This window comes from Drosophila rhopaloa, unplaced genomic scaffold (genome assembly GCF_018152115.1).
Source record: "Drosophila rhopaloa isolate 14029-0021.01 unplaced genomic scaffold, ASM1815211v1 contig_3, whole genome shotgun sequence".
Classification (NCBI taxonomy): Eukaryota; Metazoa; Arthropoda; class Insecta; order Diptera; family Drosophilidae; genus Drosophila; species Drosophila rhopaloa.
The window spans coordinates 7,202,417-7,219,629 of NW_025335123.1; the positions used below are offsets into that span (position 1 = coordinate 7,202,417).

Genomic DNA, 17,213 nt, shown 5'->3' on the forward strand with positions numbered 1-17,213 from the left:
TTGGTGATATATAGATGCCAACTGTGGTTATTTTTTAATCAGTGAGTTAAACAATTTCTGGCCACATTTTAATCATTAGTCATTATGACTTTCGACTTGTTGTTGTGCTTGTTGCGTGTGAGCCAAGCCAAGCATCTCGGAAATCGCGCTAATTTATCTCTTATAAGTAAAGTTTTTCGTCTTGTCTTTTTTCCTGTATTTTATTTTTATTTCTTGCTCTGTTGGGCCACATTTCTTTCTTCTCGCTGCTGATGCGTTGCTGCTGAGGTCGCAGAAACAACAACAAAAATAATAATAATAATAACAACAACGGCGACTCATTCACTTAGTCAGCAGACACTGGCGACTTGGATTTTGACTCAGTCCAATGAACTGCAAAAATCTGCAGGCAAGACAAGAAAAAAAAAGTAATCTGGGCGAGAAGATTCGGTTAGAGGGACTGCAAAAATGAGCTATCATTTTTAATTTAGCAAAACTGCACAAATTGTGTTATTGGACACTAAATTGGCACATAAAACTGTATTCAAAAATAACAAATCTCATTAAAGGGCTTCAAAATGTGTTTAAATTGATTAACATTTTATTTTATAACATGATAATTGATAAATTTCGAAAAAATTTATCAATAATATAAATTAATAAAAATACATATTTATAAATGCATTTGCAATAATTTCTAAATGCATTTCTTTTCACTTAAAATGCATTTCTACCCATTTTTTAATGCATTACAATATTATAAAAATAATTATTTTACAAGAATATCTTCCTTGAAAAACAATTTTCTCGATCACAATTGTTTTTATCTAAATATTAAAATTTAATTTCATTCAATAAGAATTTGTTTTCTTGAAAAGTTTTTTGATTTTTTATTTTGATTAGCTTAAGAAGAAATATTCATAGATCCAGAATAAATTATTTAAATATAAAGAAAACCGAAATATACATAAAATGCTGTCATAAACATAATGAACCCGATTCAAGCGATACAATTTTTGATTAGATGTGTTTAAATATTCCTGATGTCATTCACTTGTCCGATAAGCATTTCTAAAACGTGTTCCACAGACTACTCGCTCTGTCATAAAACAAAACCAAATAAAATTCCAAATAATTTACACACAAGTTGAACGATTCTCGGGATACCAAATGTTAAATGCATAAATATTTTGATGTCTGCGTTTATTTTACGGTTTTAGACTAGTCAGCAAAATGTTTGAGTTGTAGCTCATCAATATAATTTGAACTGCCAGCTCGGGGCGATCCCCAAGTCATTTAAGCTGCTTAAAATCGATCCAAAACGAGGACGGAAGCTAACTTCGGCAAGCCGAAGTTTTAATACCCTTGCAGACTTAGCCGCAATTGCTAAAATTGAAAAAGTAGCGAAAAGAATAACAAATGTGTAAAATAATAAGCCCGAAGTCTTCTTAATAAAAAACATCAAATTTTGACCGATTTCACCCTATTGTTCCTATGGGAGCTATAGGATATACACGTCCGATCAGCACGAGCTTTTACCTTGATGAAGGAATGCCTAAAAAAATACGATTTGAAAAAATTTATGGTAATAGCTTTTACACTGCGCGAAATATGCTGAAAAACATCAAATTTGGACCGATTTTACCCTATTGTTCCTATGGGAGCTATAGGATATAGACGTCCGATCGGCACGCGCTTTTACCCTGATCAAGGTATGCATAAAAAAATAAGATTTGGAAAGATTTATGTCAATAGCTTTTAAACTGCGCGAAATATCCTAAAAATCATTAAATTTTAACCGATTTTACCCTATTGTTCCTATGGGAGCTATAGGATATAGACGTCCGATCGCCACGCGCTTTTACCCTGATCAAGGTATGCATAAAAAAATACGATTTGTAAAGATTAATGTCAATAGCTTTTACACTGCGCGAAATATCATAAATTCTTGCAAGATATATCCAATTGTTCCTATGGGAGCTATAGGATATAGACGTCCGATCGGGGCGATTTTCAAACTTGATCTGCGTACATATGTTTTAGGACGATTGTGAAAGTTTCAGATCGCTAGCTTTTAAACTGAGCTCGCAAACGGTATTGAAACAGACGGACAGACGGACAGACGGACAGACGGACATGGCTATATCGACTCCCCTATTGATCCTGATCAAGAATATATATACTTTATGGGGTCGGAAACGTCTCCTTCACTGCGTTACAAACTTCTGACCAAAATTATAATACCCTCTGCAAGGGTATAAAAAGATTAGCTATACGTAATTAATTTAATTTTTAAATAGCGGATGTAGTATGTACTTGTCTGATTGGCAGCAACTTTTACCCTGAGCAAGGTGTACATAAATAAATTAGATAAATTGCATAGTTTCATGCCAATAGCTTTTATACTGCAAAATTGTCATATACAAATAGGGAAAAAGGGATATTTTCGCAGCCTTTAACAATTTTTCCTACGGAAGCTATACGATATAGACGTCCAATCGGCAAGCGCTTTTACGCTGATCAAGGTATGCGTAAATAAATAAGACTTGGAAAAATGTGTGTCAATAGCTTATACACTGCGCGAAATATTCTAAAAAACATGAAATTTTGACCGATTTCACCGTATTGTTCCTATGGGAGCTATAGGATATAGACGTCCGATCAGCACGCGCTTTTACCTTGATGAATGAATGCATAAAAAAATACGATTTGAAAAAATGTACAGCAATAGCTTTTACACATCGCGAAATATTCTGAAAAACATCAAATTTGGACCGATTTTACCCTATTGTTCCTATGGGAGCTATAGGATATAGACGTCCGATCGTCACGCGCTTTTACCCTGATCAAGGTACGCATAAAAAAATAAGATTTGGAAAGATTTATGTCAATAGCTTTTACACTGCGCGAAATATCCTAAAAATCATTAAATTTTAACCGATTTTACCCTATTGTTCCTATGGGAGCTATAGGATATAGACGTCCGATCGCCACGCGCTTTTACCCTGATCAAGGTATGCATAAAAAAATACGATTTGTAAAGATTAATGTCAATAGCTTTTACACTGCGCGAAATATCATAAATTCTTGCAAGATATATCCAATTGTTCCTATGGGAGCTATAGGATATAGACGTCCGATCGGGGCGATTTTCAAACTTGATCTGCGTACACATGTTTTAGGACGATTGTGAAAGTTTCAGATCGCTAGCTTTTAAACTGAGCTCGCAAACGGTATTGAAACAGACGGACAGACGGACAGACGGACAGACGGACAGACGGACATGGCTATATCGACTCCCCTATTGATCCTGATCAAGAATATATATACTTTATGGGGTCGGAAACGTCTCCTTCACTGCGTTACAAACTTCTGACCAAAATTATAATACCCTCTGCAAGGGTATAAAAAAACCGCCAAAAAATCTTTCAACTTAATCATTTGTTGCGGGGCTCTAAAGCGATTTTTGTGAATGAATGCAGACATCAAAATAACAATAATTTGCACGAAAAATAAAATGTTCAAAATTATATGGGTATATTTATAAATACGTTTAGGAATGCATACAAATCCTCACCACTAATCGCAGTTCTCTCTCTTTTTTTCGCAAAAGAGGAACGCTATAAATAGAGCAGTGTTACGCGTTGAAGTAATCGTCTATAAATAAATCAAGAAAGTAAATCATATACTCATTTGGAATAAAACAGTATGGAATGGAAAACAAAAAAGCGAAGAGGTGTTAAAAATAACACACTCTCTCTTCTTAGACGATTTTACATTTAAGCTTAACTTAAAACTTTGAATTCGCTGTTGTTTCGGAGGCAAAAATACGCTTTATATCATGATTAATTAATCTTTTGAGATTACCGTTTTGCATTTTTCTGTCTAAAAATGTATCTTTTTAAATTCTATTTTAAGAAACTAGTTTTCTATTTCTGTATATTAAATCCTATTGTAACTTTTTAATAGTAAAACAAAAAAAAAAAATTCTACAATGCTTTCTTTACTTAACGGGTATTAAATTGGATGGAGGTCATCAACAAAAATGGATCAAAGTAATAAAATCCCAAATCAATCGGTATTAAAAATATTGTAAGCTGTGAAAAATCAATTTCGTTAATATACAAAATATTAATAGATTTTGAAAAATGAATTGCCAAATTTATTATTTACTGTTATGTGTAATTCTTCGGTTACCCAAACTTATTGGACCCCCGATTAATCGATTAACTCACGCACTCATCGCTAGCTCTTTATAGAGAGAGTGGGAGGAGGCGGGCCGAACATAACGAACTAATTGCTGGCGAAGCCCAAAACGATCTTTGGACTAATTGTTGCAGAAATTGCAAACGATCCAAAGATCGCTCCCTCTCACTCTGCCTCCCAATGGCGATCTCTTTCTAACACTCTATTGCCATCCCTCTTTTTCCCCCTGTGCGGCCGCGACTGTCAGTCAATTAGAGCAAACGCGCTAGAGAGATCATTAGAGGCAACAAAAAGGATAGAAATCATTTTGAGTGGCAGTGATAGATTGTTGAATTGTTAAAGAATTGCTAGATTGGCCAGAATAGTTGGCCAGAATAGAAGAACTGTATTGGCATTCGGCCATATGCCATTTCTGGCCATACTTATATCAAACAGGAGCAGCAGCCGCATCAGTTGGAGCGGTTAAGTGACTAATTTATGGCCTTTTATGTAAGCCAAAGCAATAATACTGATTCCACACTCGCGTTTCAGTTTGAGTCTAAGTCTGAGAGACTCTGAGTTTGACCACTTTCTGCAATGGTAGCAATTCATCTAATTGCCGGTGACGGTGCCGTTTGATGGACAGGCCGCTGGACTGTATAAAGAGAATTATACAACAATCAGAACAGCAATAAGCCAACCATACCGGGCAACGAACAGCCAGCGATGCATTGACCATCCACAGTCTTATCAGAAACTCGGACTCACGGAGCACACTTGTTGGCGAAAGAAAACCCTAGGGATCTGCCAACCACCACCCCATCCCCACCCACGAAAAATGTATGTGAACAAGGAGGAAAAAACAGTAAAATATCTTTTAACTTGCACTATTTAATAGCAAAAAGATAGCAAACAAATATAATTTGTCTTTTCAAAAAGGAAATTACAGAAATCTTTTCAAAATGAAGAAATAAGAACTATTAAAAAATGAGCTAGAATTATCAAAATTTGTAATAGATATTTATCTAATTAGTTAGTTCATTAATATTACTAAAATCTTTCTACTGTGTACTCCTCCATCCTCAACTTGTTCAAAAATTCAGCTTATTAATTGATAGGGTCGATTTCTTCGGAACATTTATTGCCGTCCATCATACTTCTCTCTTTTTTAATGACTACTGCAACTTATCTTGGTTTGTTTATCAAATTCAAAACCGTGAAGTCTTCCCTGTCCCTCTTTATTCCCTTACATCATCAGCATTGACTTTAATAGATAACAATTAATAGCTTAGATATTAATGGATTCATGAACTTCTTAATGAACAATGAACAATGCAAATTGATTTATGTAGCGTATTTGTTTGATATTAAAAATGTAACAAAATTATTTTCGACAATATTTTTTAAAATATGCAAAGCAGTAACGAAACCAACGCATACAAAAATTACCAACAAAATATAATTCAAGAAATAAAAAAAATATTTAGGCATATAAGCTTCTCTTCTATTTAGGATAACAACCTCTTAGGTTGTACAAATCTTTCCAAATGCATACAAAACCTTTTTTTTTTATTTTCTCACACATGTTTTCCGTTTTGTCGTCAATTGGCGGAAATCAATCAAATAAGCTTTATCCATTCACTCGTATTTTCTCCTCTAGGAAGTGAAAACTTTTGAATGAAAATCATCAACAAACGAAACGTCTTTAAGTCGCTCCATTATTATATTTGAGTTTTATAGTTTAAAGTGCTGAGTGGAGCTTAAATCACAGTCTAATGAGACGCGACGACAGCTTGGGAAGACAAAAAATTTAAACCGAAATCAAAACTTTTCACACACATCCACACATCCCAAAGCCGAATCTACATAAATCAATAAAAGATATAGCTTAAAAAAAGAAAGATTTTTAAAGAACCAATCAAAGTGACATTAGGAACCCGCTAGTGTCATAAAATTTAACAAAACCTGAGAGCTAGGAAAGAAAATCGTCTTTCCTACTAGTACTTAGAAAATCATTCTAGGGTTTATCTTTACTGCAAGACCAGAAAAGGTGACAGAACAGGTGCACCATCGAAAGATGATGGGAATGCATTATGCACACCCAAAGCTGATATCAATTTATATACAACAAGATCAGTATATGTTTATTTTTATTGCGCATACGCAGTGTGACTCCTCGGACTCTTTGGTTTATGATGAGAGCGAGCGTAGCCAGCCACAACGGAAGTCATTTGTCCGAGTCTCCGAGTTAACAAAACATACAAACTCACACAAAAAAAAAAAATAGAAAAAGCAAAGCTCAGAATAGGTATGTGAAAAAGAACAAGTAGTAGTCGAATAAGAAACTTAACAAAAACAAACCAACAACAACAACAACAATAATCCCCCAGTGCTCAATACTGTACTTGCTTTTTTTGTTGTGATTGCCGCTGGGATTACGTCACTGTCACAGTGCAGGCCAAAAATGAGAAACGAAAAAGTAAAGCACGAGCATATATCCTACAGTTTTACATATTTAATGTGCAGATCCAGAAAAAAAAGTATAATTTTATATTTATGTTCAGGGTCAGAATAAAAAACTTAGTATTATCTCGTTACTTAATTAATAGCAATAAGTAAAACAATAACATTTCAAACAACATATATGAGAATTAACAAACAATATATGGTGTATAAAATTATGTCAAAAAGTAGTAAGTCAAAATTCTTTAACACAATCCAAAGATATTATAATTAAACTATAATATGGAGGAGTATTCAACAATATATTGGCAGATATAATCCGTTGTTTCTTGGACTCCAAGTGGAGATCTGGGAATCGTATACCCTGGCCAATTATCGTTAGGGTAATGGATGCTGTCTGTCACATTTGCCGGCAATGGCGCGGATGATGAGGAAGATGATGAAGAGCGGCCAGTTCCCATGGTCGAATCGTTATATATAAAGTACAGCTAGGCCGATCTGCTGAGCCACGCCAGCTGACCAGAGTGCAAGAAGAAGAACAACTCAATCAAGCGAGTGCGAAACTTCAAGTTCATCGTGATGTGGATGGGAACCGAGCGTGTCCATTACACTTGTCCCTCTGACTAAGTCGCTGCACTAAGAAAAACTATTTTGAAGATGTATTCGATATTTACCAAACGTCTTAAACTTAAGTTAACTATTAAAATTGTAGCATTAATAATACATCTTTTAGAAAACTTTAAATTTAACTTTCTAGAGAAATATTTGACATAATATTTTTTTTTCGTGTATTTCTATAAAAGCCTGTGAGATTCTCTGCCCATGACAAGCGCGGGCCTAATGCTAATGCCGATGTTAATGCTATTATTATTGTTGCTATTTGCGCTACTGTTGCCCGAAGGCGTTAAGAACTACAAAATAGCGACAAAGTGTAAGCTTAACCGAAGAGGAAGCCGGCGAACAAACCGAACAACAATCGCACCAGGCAAAAATTACATTGGGAAATCCGATTAGCTGACCATTCTGCGGAACCTCAAGATCGCTTTTTGGAGTCAATGATTTGTAAAATTGGATAATGCAGGGATTACATTATCGTTGGATCTCAAAGTTCTTCGTAGAGGGAAACGCTACCACATTTACATGGTGCATTTTTTAATTTTTTTGTAGTTTTCTGTAATCTACTCAAGTCATGTTAGTTTTTAATTGATTTTAATTTTAAACTTTCAACAAAAAATATAAACTGTAAAACATTTTTAAATTAGTTTTACAAATTTTTTTTAGTTTTACAAAACTATTTAAAATAAATAAAAACTATATATTTAACTTTCCTTTTACTAACTTAATGGTTGTTTTCTCTAAAACATATATATATTTTTTGATAACATGGTGTATTTAAAACAATGGTCGTCTTAGATTTCAGTTCAACTTGTCCAGAATTTCATTTCCTTTCCCTTGCTGACAAATAAAACAAAAACTTATCATAGCAGGTGAACTGCCAAAGAAAATCCCTTCCCACCGACATCCAATTTTATGACTCCACCGCATTTTCGGAAGTTCTTTCATTCAATTCCAATACGCTTTTAGTGCGCTTTGTTCGTACTCATTTCCATTTTCGGGTATCGGTTCGCTTTGTTGGACATTTGCCTTCTTTTATTTTTAATAAGAGTGACATTCGCTTATCAGAGTGGGGCTTCGTGTAATATTTATGTGGCATTTTGTCACCGCGACACCATTCGTGGTGACCTTTGTCTCTTCGCCGGTCGGTCAACTACTTGAAAGAAAATTTAAATTTTAGCATAAATTTATGGGATGGCAGGCAGATAGACATTCTCAGCGACATCATCATTATTGCTTTTATTATCATCAAGGCGGTATTTGTTTTGTGAGTGCATTTATACATTTTCGATGCGATATTTGGTAGTTTATGTATCAACGATGACGGCTTCTGCTTCGACTTTAAAACGGTACTTTTTCCAGCACCCTACGATTTCAATCAAGTTTTTGGAAAATCTGTTGGTTTTCGAAAGGATTTGAATTCTTAAAAAATGAATTGTACATTTCGTATTTTTTTATGATTGTTTTCTTTAATGAGAGAAAATTAGGCCTAGATTTAGGGTCATATTGTTAAATATAGTAAATTTATTGCTATATTATATTTCTATATATATGTTTAAAAGAAATTTGAAAATGTACAATTCAAGACAAATAGGAGCCACAAAAAAATATCAAAAAATTTTAAAAATAAATTTATAAAAACATATACATATGCAAGTAAAATAAAAATAAATACTTCATAATACAAATGAATCTAGCAGTATTTATTCGAGCATTCCCCACAAAAGAATATACAACTTTGACAAACTAGAATCAACCCAGTCCACATTTTGTTTGTCCAAAGCGAGACGCACCTCCCACCAAAAAAAAAAGGCTAAAAAGGCGTTTGGACATTTCTATTTATTCCTTTTGGCCAGCAGCCCATTCATCGATTTTGAACCCTTCTTTCACTCACTCAACGAGTGAGTGGAGCTTGTCCAGTAAATTAGCATTAACATTCATTTGGTTTTCAGTCCGATTCGTTTGTTTGTTTGTATTGCGTGAGCTTAGTGGCCAAAAGTCCAAAAGCCCAAGAGTTGATTTCAATGCAATGCTAAAGACGAACGCATTTATCATCGATAGCCCGGCATTGATATGCTAAAATGCAGTTGATATTTCTTGGTATTCCGTTCGCCCAATAGTCACTGCCAACTTATATACATATATGTATATCGTAGATCGGTTTACCTATCCCCATTTCTTCGGGGCTTCGGTTTTCGGTTTTGGTTTGGCTTTTTATCAATCAAGTTCCCTGTGGTGCGGCGTGTTGACGTCTCTCTTATTACAACAGCATGATTATGGCGTATTAGCCCTATTAAATGTCGCATGACATCGATGTTGACTCGAGGTGTTAGGGTGTGTCATAATACTGGATGAGGCGGGTGCGGGAAGTTGGTGTTTCTGAGGTGGGCTTAGCTAAACTCTGCTCTTTGTTTGCCCCTCGAAGGTGAATGTGGATCTGTTCTGTCGGTTTTCCATTCTATTTAAAGTTGCATAAATAACTACTTTCCAGGAATTCTTTTCCTTTTTATTTTTAGAATTTAAAATGAGATGAATAAGGGGGGGTTATGCTTTTAAGAGTCCTTAATTTGTACTTGAAATTATTAAATATTTACACGCATAGATAGAAAATAATTATATTATTAGGTGAGAAACAGAATGCAAGTCTGATTTTCAATTTATATTTAATAGTGGATAACATGTTCATTTCCAAAAAAGGTTTTAATATAACAAATTACTGAGCCAAGTTTCCTATAAATAAAAAAATATATTAAATGGGTAACTCCCTGGTCGAATAAATTGGCAATTCTGCTATCCATTTACCACCAAGCAACAGGAAGCAGACAGGAAATTTGTCATTAGTCAAATTAACGGTCGCATGGCACAATTAAGCTGAGCCAAATCAAACACAACAAGATAATGGAAGCCTCAGCTCTTGTTCAGCGGCAAATTCAATTATCCAAATTGCTATCTTTTCACATAGATTTCGATTGGTATCAGACAAAAGGAACCGAATCACTCATGTAATGCTCTCAAAGTCAAACTTAATTTCGGATCACCTTGAAAGACACCAAAAAAAAAAAAGGGTGGTGCCCATGGTAAATATTCTGGAAGTGCTACCTGATCATTGCATAATTGCTGCCAATGAACAACAGCAAACAACAGCGACGACGAAAATTACATAAGAAAGAAATAAAAGGTTAAGAAAGAGAGTGGGAAATGTTTGTTGTCCAAAGTCAGTAGAAGTATGATGTAAAGCGGCGAGAAACAACAACTCCATCAGACAATGTTCCAAAGAAAAAGGAAAAGAAAAACAGACGAGCTACGGTAATGACAAAAACAACAACGAGAAACAACTAAGCGCAAAAAATGTTCAACTGCGGTAAATAGCCAAAAAAAAAAAGATAAAAAATATTATAAAGGTAAAAATAAACAGCTCCGGCAAGTCAAGTTGCTGTCTTGTACGTGTTTTTGCGCTGGTATGTGTTTCTAAGTCTAAGCCCCGTTGAAGGTGTGCGTGCGTATCTGTGTGAATACGTGCAGACACCCAAAAACCGCCCATTCCGACTAGCAAATCGGAAAAATCAAAAGGTGCAAAAAGCCCAGCCATAGCCACCTTTTTAATGTGCTACCCAAAAAATATTGGTATTATAAAAAATACATAAAATCTCTTGACAACCAAAAATGGTTGAACTCTGAAGTTGCCTTCTTCAAAATATGCTAAAATTCAGTATTATTTTTTTTTATTTATGACCTTTTCCATATTTTTAATGCACATCTTTGTTTTTCTTATTATACAATTTTAATTTTTACACAATTTGAATTTTAAATGACAAAACACAACATTAAAAAAATAATAATAATTTATATAAATATATGTAAATATTTGTTCTATAACAATTTTTTTAAAAGGTGAAAAAAATATTATTTTGAAACGGAAGGAGTTTTATTGACGCTTTTAAATGGCATGCTTTTTTTACAGTATTTTTTTTTTTTAACTGTTACTCTATTATTCCAAAATTTTTGTTGAATTTAGAATTAGGTAATTATTTATTTTTGAACGATTAACCTTTTTTTAAATCCGGTTAAATTTTTCAATCTCAAGTTGTTGTTATGAAAAAGCCAAATACCCAGAAATTGTACGGCACTTTGGTTATGACCAAAATAGAAAAATAAAATCGAGCCACTTATTACCACAAGGTACAAAGCAGCCAGTCAGCCAGCCAGCCAGCTTGTTCTCGTTGCTGCTGCTGCTTGCTGTTGTTGTACTTGTCGTGTTCGACTGCGCAACACACAAAAAGTACAGACATCGGAGAAGAAGAAAAAAAAAAGCCAACAATCAACCGCCAAACGATGGAGTCAAAAGACCGAAAAAATAAAAAACAAAAAATGCCAGACTCCAGCCAACAAAACTTCGGCTCTGGCTCTTTGCACGTGATACATTCATCATGAACTTGAATTTGAATTTTAAGTTTAATGGTTAATCCATTGTGGTTGTTGGTGTCTGTTGTGCAGGCAACAATTTGCGAGCACTTGTTACCATTGTTGTTGCTGCTGCTGCGCTGCTTTTGTTATTTCTCGTTTTTGTGTCTGGGTCTCTTTTTTTTTCTCCGATTTTTGTTTTTGGTCTGAGGAAAAAGCCGACAATTGCAGTCGTTACTTTTGTTGTTGTCACTTGCACTTGTTGCGTTGTTGTCTTGCTGCCTTTATCAACATCATCATGAGTATTATTGTATAACGCTGAGGATTCCCCCGCTGAGCGCACCAAAAACCATACAAAAAAAGGTCAAGCTAATCCCAGCTAAGCCACAGGGTTTGAAAATGCCACGCCTTCGAAAACCAAAAGTACGCCTACCTATGCGTAACATGCTAAAAATGCGAAAATCTGTTGACAGCTCAACTATTGTGTTGGCGGTTTCTGTTTTGTGGGTGGTGCCAAGAAACGACAAAAAAAATAACTCAAAGCCAAATCCTTTCACAGAAAACAAGTGGCAAAATAAGAAGATAAGATAAAAGTATTGTTACATTTTTATCAACCTAGAAATTTCAGTTCGTGTCCTTAGTCTTTTGTTTAAGATCTATATTTCTTAAATTGTTTTATATCTTTAGTTTTTTAATATTACTTTATTTCCTTCTAACATTTTAGCAAACGAACAAGTTTGTGTCTTAAGTCATTTGTTTCAAAATCTAGCTAACTGTTTTTGCGCTTAGGAGTTTTAAATGTATTCAATACACGAATACAATAATAATACAACAAATGAGCAATTATAAAAAGCTTAAACTTAAAGCTTTCACTTAAAACTAAAAAAAAAATTCTGTGGTAAAAAACTTATAATAAAATAAAAATAACCATACTACATACCTACACAAAAAACCAATTTTTTTCGATTCAGCGAAAAATTGATTTTAAATAAGGTATACAAAATACAGATTCAAGATAAGTATCAATATAAATTTAAGAGTATATTTGTTAATTTTATAGACAGCATGTACGCTCATAAATATATCTCATTCTGAAACAATCTCATTATTATTGCAATCAGGTTTTCTTGATGTTCAGTAGTTTTTTTCGATTCGTTTGCGTTTTTGAAAATTAGTCAAAAAACGTGCGCATGACGCTTCAGTGGGGGGCGAATCTTTCTGGGGGTGGGGCGCCCTGCGCGAATGCGTGCGCTCTCTTAAATGAATTATGAATAAAGTAATCTTTTTTTTTCGTGCCGCTGTTGCTTGAGGGCCACGCTGGCAACTAATTTCGACCTTGCATACAATTTTAATTAAGTTTTTTTTTCTGTTCATGTGCACATGGTTATACATTTATTTTTATATATATCACATACCATAAAGAAGAGGCAGCAGCAGAAACAGAAGGGTGTCGACAGCCGCGCTGATGACAATGATAATTTGTAAGCTAAATTTAATTTTGTATTTCGTTTTACGTGTTGGCTTCAACTTGTACTATAAAAAGTGGACAAGGAAACTGGCGAACGTGATAAAGTTCAACTTGGGAATCGGTCGGCTAAAAATGTTTGGTTACATTTTCTTAATTACAATTAGGGACTTATCTTTTGTTATAGCCTTTAAAGCCTATTATTAATAGTATTAATAATTATAATTATATTTAGTGCAACCTTTCATTATTTTCCAAATTTCGCTTTTTATATTCCTTACAGACTAACTTTTCTAGATTTCAAATCCCACGCGTTACTCCCTTTTTCCGTCTATTCCCAGTGCGCCTTAATCTTCTCTTGGCAACACCATGTTCTTCAGATCCTCTTCCTTTCTTTCTCCTCCCCCTATTTGCTCCGTTTTCTTACCTCTTTTTACTTTTTTCATCTCCTCACTTCGATCGCCGTTGCATATTTTCAATTTTTTGCATTTTCAACATAAATTAGCCGTCTCCCAGTGACCCCCAACACAAGTTCTTCTCCTTCTTACCATTTCACTCGCGTCTTCGCGCTCTTCTTGGCCAGAAATAGACATCGGTTAGGCCAAGAAGAGCAAAATTCCTGGCGTCAGAAAGGAACGTGGACAAAACAGGCATTGGAAAAAAGTGAAGCGTTAATAAAACGGCACAAAAGGAACACACAGCAAACAAACAACGGGTTAAAAGGGGACGCGTGATTGGGGCAAGGGAGGCGTGGCAGGGACCAAGTGGAGTCTGCAAAAGATGTAACCAAAGTCCAGGCCCAAGATCATCATCATCATCATTATCACCATTATGATGCAAAAGAACCCAAAGAAGCTTGCGAGAAAAGAGTGATGAGAGAAGATGATTTTAAAGAAAATAAAGTGTAGAAGAGAACTCGGATTCGACTTCGGTTTCTACATTCGGCAAATAACGAAAAGAAAACCGCTTCCTTGCTCTTATAGAACCAATAATACCTTACACTTGTCCGCAAATCTTAAAAATAATGTTTTGAGGTCACCAAACTTTATCTTTAGCACGGCATACGTCGGTTTCCAAAATTGGCAATGCAGATTATCAGATAATTGAAACGAAAACTTTTAAAGGAATGCCTTTTTGAGATCTATTTCAAATTGATAAATTTATGCGCTCACAAAATGCAGTTTTGGGTCACTTTTTCTGCTTTTTCCAAAGCAATAAATTTTAAATGCACATTATTAGGGAATTTAACTGAAACTTTTACAAATATGCTTTTTAGAGATCGACTTTCAATAAATCAAATGTTAGGCCCAGAAGTGTAAGTCTGAGTCACCTTTCCGTAAAGTCATTCTACAATTGGATATGCATAACATCATTAATAAATGCCCCATAATATATCATATTCGTTCCACTACGGAGGAAAACTTTTTTATTAATAGGTATCTAAATATCGAAGTCGGATGGATACATACATGTGTGTGGGGTTTTTGGGCGTTGGGATTGGTACTGGAAGTTCTTCTTCTTTCTCTCCAGCGGCTTCTTCCTCTTTTTCATGTGCTTCCTTCGCTTTGGTCGCGTCTTCAATTGCTGTTTTTGTTGTGGTTAGTTGTTGTTGTTGTCAGGCGTGTGCGGTGCGCGTTGAATCCGCTATAACAGTGTTAGTACGTTAGTAGGTATACAAACAGGTAAAACAGGTATTCCCAGCCGCTCAGCCACGCTCATCATGACCATCGTGATGATCGTGTTCTTCTGCTGCTGTTGCTGCTTTTACTCTTCTACCACCACAATGGGCTGGCTGGCTGTTTCTTACTTCACTTGAAGCATTATTTTAGCAAGACGCCGTCGATGACGACAATTGAGCAAATAAAGATAAAAACAAAAAAAATAACAAAAAATTATAGGAACACAGAAAACAAACATTTAAGGCTGTAAATTATATTTGTTACAAATAACAAAAAACTAGTCATTTCTAATTCCTGGTTCCATAAATCACTTTACAATCTTTAATTCGATTTAATTATGCATTGCATTTGTAAATTGTATAACTAAACATTAAAAAAGATTATTAAATAAGAATAAGTGCATGCATTCTAAAAATAAAAAAGTAAATTACAATGACACTTCAAAATTGGTGGGGTCAAGTTATAAATATTTAAGTAATCAAAAAGATTAATAGACATTTTTTAAATTTAAGAATTATTTTGTTAAAACTAATCTATAATTTTAAATATAAAAATGTAAGTCAGGAAAAACAGTTTTATATTTTAAAATAAGTTACGGTTTTTTATCTAATGAAAGCTTTCAACTAAATCACAATTTTAAGTTACAAATTATTTTGTGAGCATTAATTGAAAATTTTCAAAGTAAAACCCTATTGAAATACAATTTTACAAGGTGGGTATTTTTTTGCGTGTACAAAACCACCACACAATGGCAAGAACAACAAGCTGAGACAGAGCGAGTGAGAGCGAACGATGCAAGCGCATTGAGGCCCAAAGGAACACATTCTTAAACACAGCAATTACCCAGCGAAAGGGGTGATGGGCAGAGGGGCAGGTCGGTGCAGGTCGGGGCAGAAGATGCAGACAGCAAAAACGAGAAAATTCTGCTGGTTCTGTGAGCCCTCTTCTACGCCCATTCAACGCCCCCCGCCTCCCCAACAAATCCCACCCAACTAACCAAGAACCCAACTACCAAAGCCAAAGTCAAGGCATTAACAGCCCAGTGAACACACTCACACTAAGACCATGTGCAATTCCACAAACACTTCTATATATATACACATAGAAAAGATATATATGGATCTGGAGAGTAGTGTTGGTCTTGGTCTATACCTTTGGTGGCCTAGGTCTGGGCCAACAGCAACAACAAGCTCGATTCTCTTTGGATTCGCAATCAAGAACTTGAGATTCGCTTTTGGTTAGAGATCTTTATCCGCTATCTAACTTTGAGGTTGCTAGGATTTTTATCGTGGTTAACTGTTCAAACAACATTAAATTTTGACTATTTCATACAAAAAAGCAGTAACTATTGTTTATATATCTACAAGACCGTACATTTTTGCCTGTACTTGAGAGGGTTTTAAATAATGACATTTAAAATCGATAAAAATGTTTAGATTTAATGGTTTTCGCTTATTTATAGCTCACAATCAATTTTTAGTTATTTTTAAATTAAATAAAAAATTCATTTTTTTCCTCATCACTTAAAGCACCAATAAATAACTAAATAAAACCACAAAAAGCCAAACTAATTTCTATACATTAATAAATATTCATAATCCAAATTTTCGGAGGCCCAAAAATCTGTTTATATATAAGTTCTGGGCCAGAACACTTGCATTTTGGCCAACAAGCGGCTTTTTGAGTGAGAGTGAAGTTGGCGCAGGAACAATACACCAGCAACAACAACAAGAACAGTGAAATGTTCTTCAGAAGGCTCCACCGATCGAGAAGAAGAAGAACCAGAGGAAAACCTCTGCTAACGCCAACATCACGACATTAACATTGCCGCTGCCTCAACGGCAAAGTCACAGTCAAAGCCAAAGTTACCAACAGGTTTTCTGAGCTGCCTCTTCGGCCACTTATTCTCCAAGCCGCTCTATCTCAAATTCTCTCACGATACACATCGATACAGATAAAGAAAAATTAATGTTTTAAAAAAAAACTTTTTGAAGATTTAACTTATCGTTTTGATGAGTAAAAAAATATGAAAAATTATGTTTGGAATTTAACCCCGGGCTTATGGCTTTTACGCCATTAAACGATACAAAATTTGATCTTTATCTCGTTGTTAAAATAAAATAGAAAAGGTCTTTCATTTTTTATTTCATATTGAACTGCGTGTTTCCTGCGGTTTTAAATTTTGTGACCTGAATTGAACCAATTGCGCACGTTAAATTAGGTTTTTAAAACGTCTATTCAAATATTTTGATATTATTTTAAATTAAATTAAGTTAGAAGGATGACAATATTTTCTTTAGGTGCGCCTCTCTCACCTGCGAGAAAGAGACTTCGTTTTCAGCTTCGGCTGTTAGATCGTCTTCGTTTTTACCTTCGGCACGTCGCCCTCTCTCTCTCACCTCTCACACTAGCTCAAAGTTAGCTGT

At 34.8% G+C, this 17,213-nt stretch overlaps 1 long non-coding RNA gene across 3 annotated transcripts in view; it reads right to left on the reverse strand.

Moving 5' to 3' along the window:
• LOC108039380 overlaps positions 1 to 17,213 on the reverse strand; it is a 52,784-nt gene that overhangs the window by 16,568 nt on the left and 19,003 nt on the right. The window contains exon 2 of one of the 3 annotated variants that reach the window (XR_001769014.2): positions 14,578 to 14,752. The exons of the other annotated variants lie outside the window; for them this stretch is intronic. This is a non-coding gene — a long non-coding RNA (uncharacterized LOC108039380). The remainder of the gene's footprint in view (positions 1 to 14,577; positions 14,753 to 17,213) is intronic. 3 annotated transcript variants of the gene reach the window in all.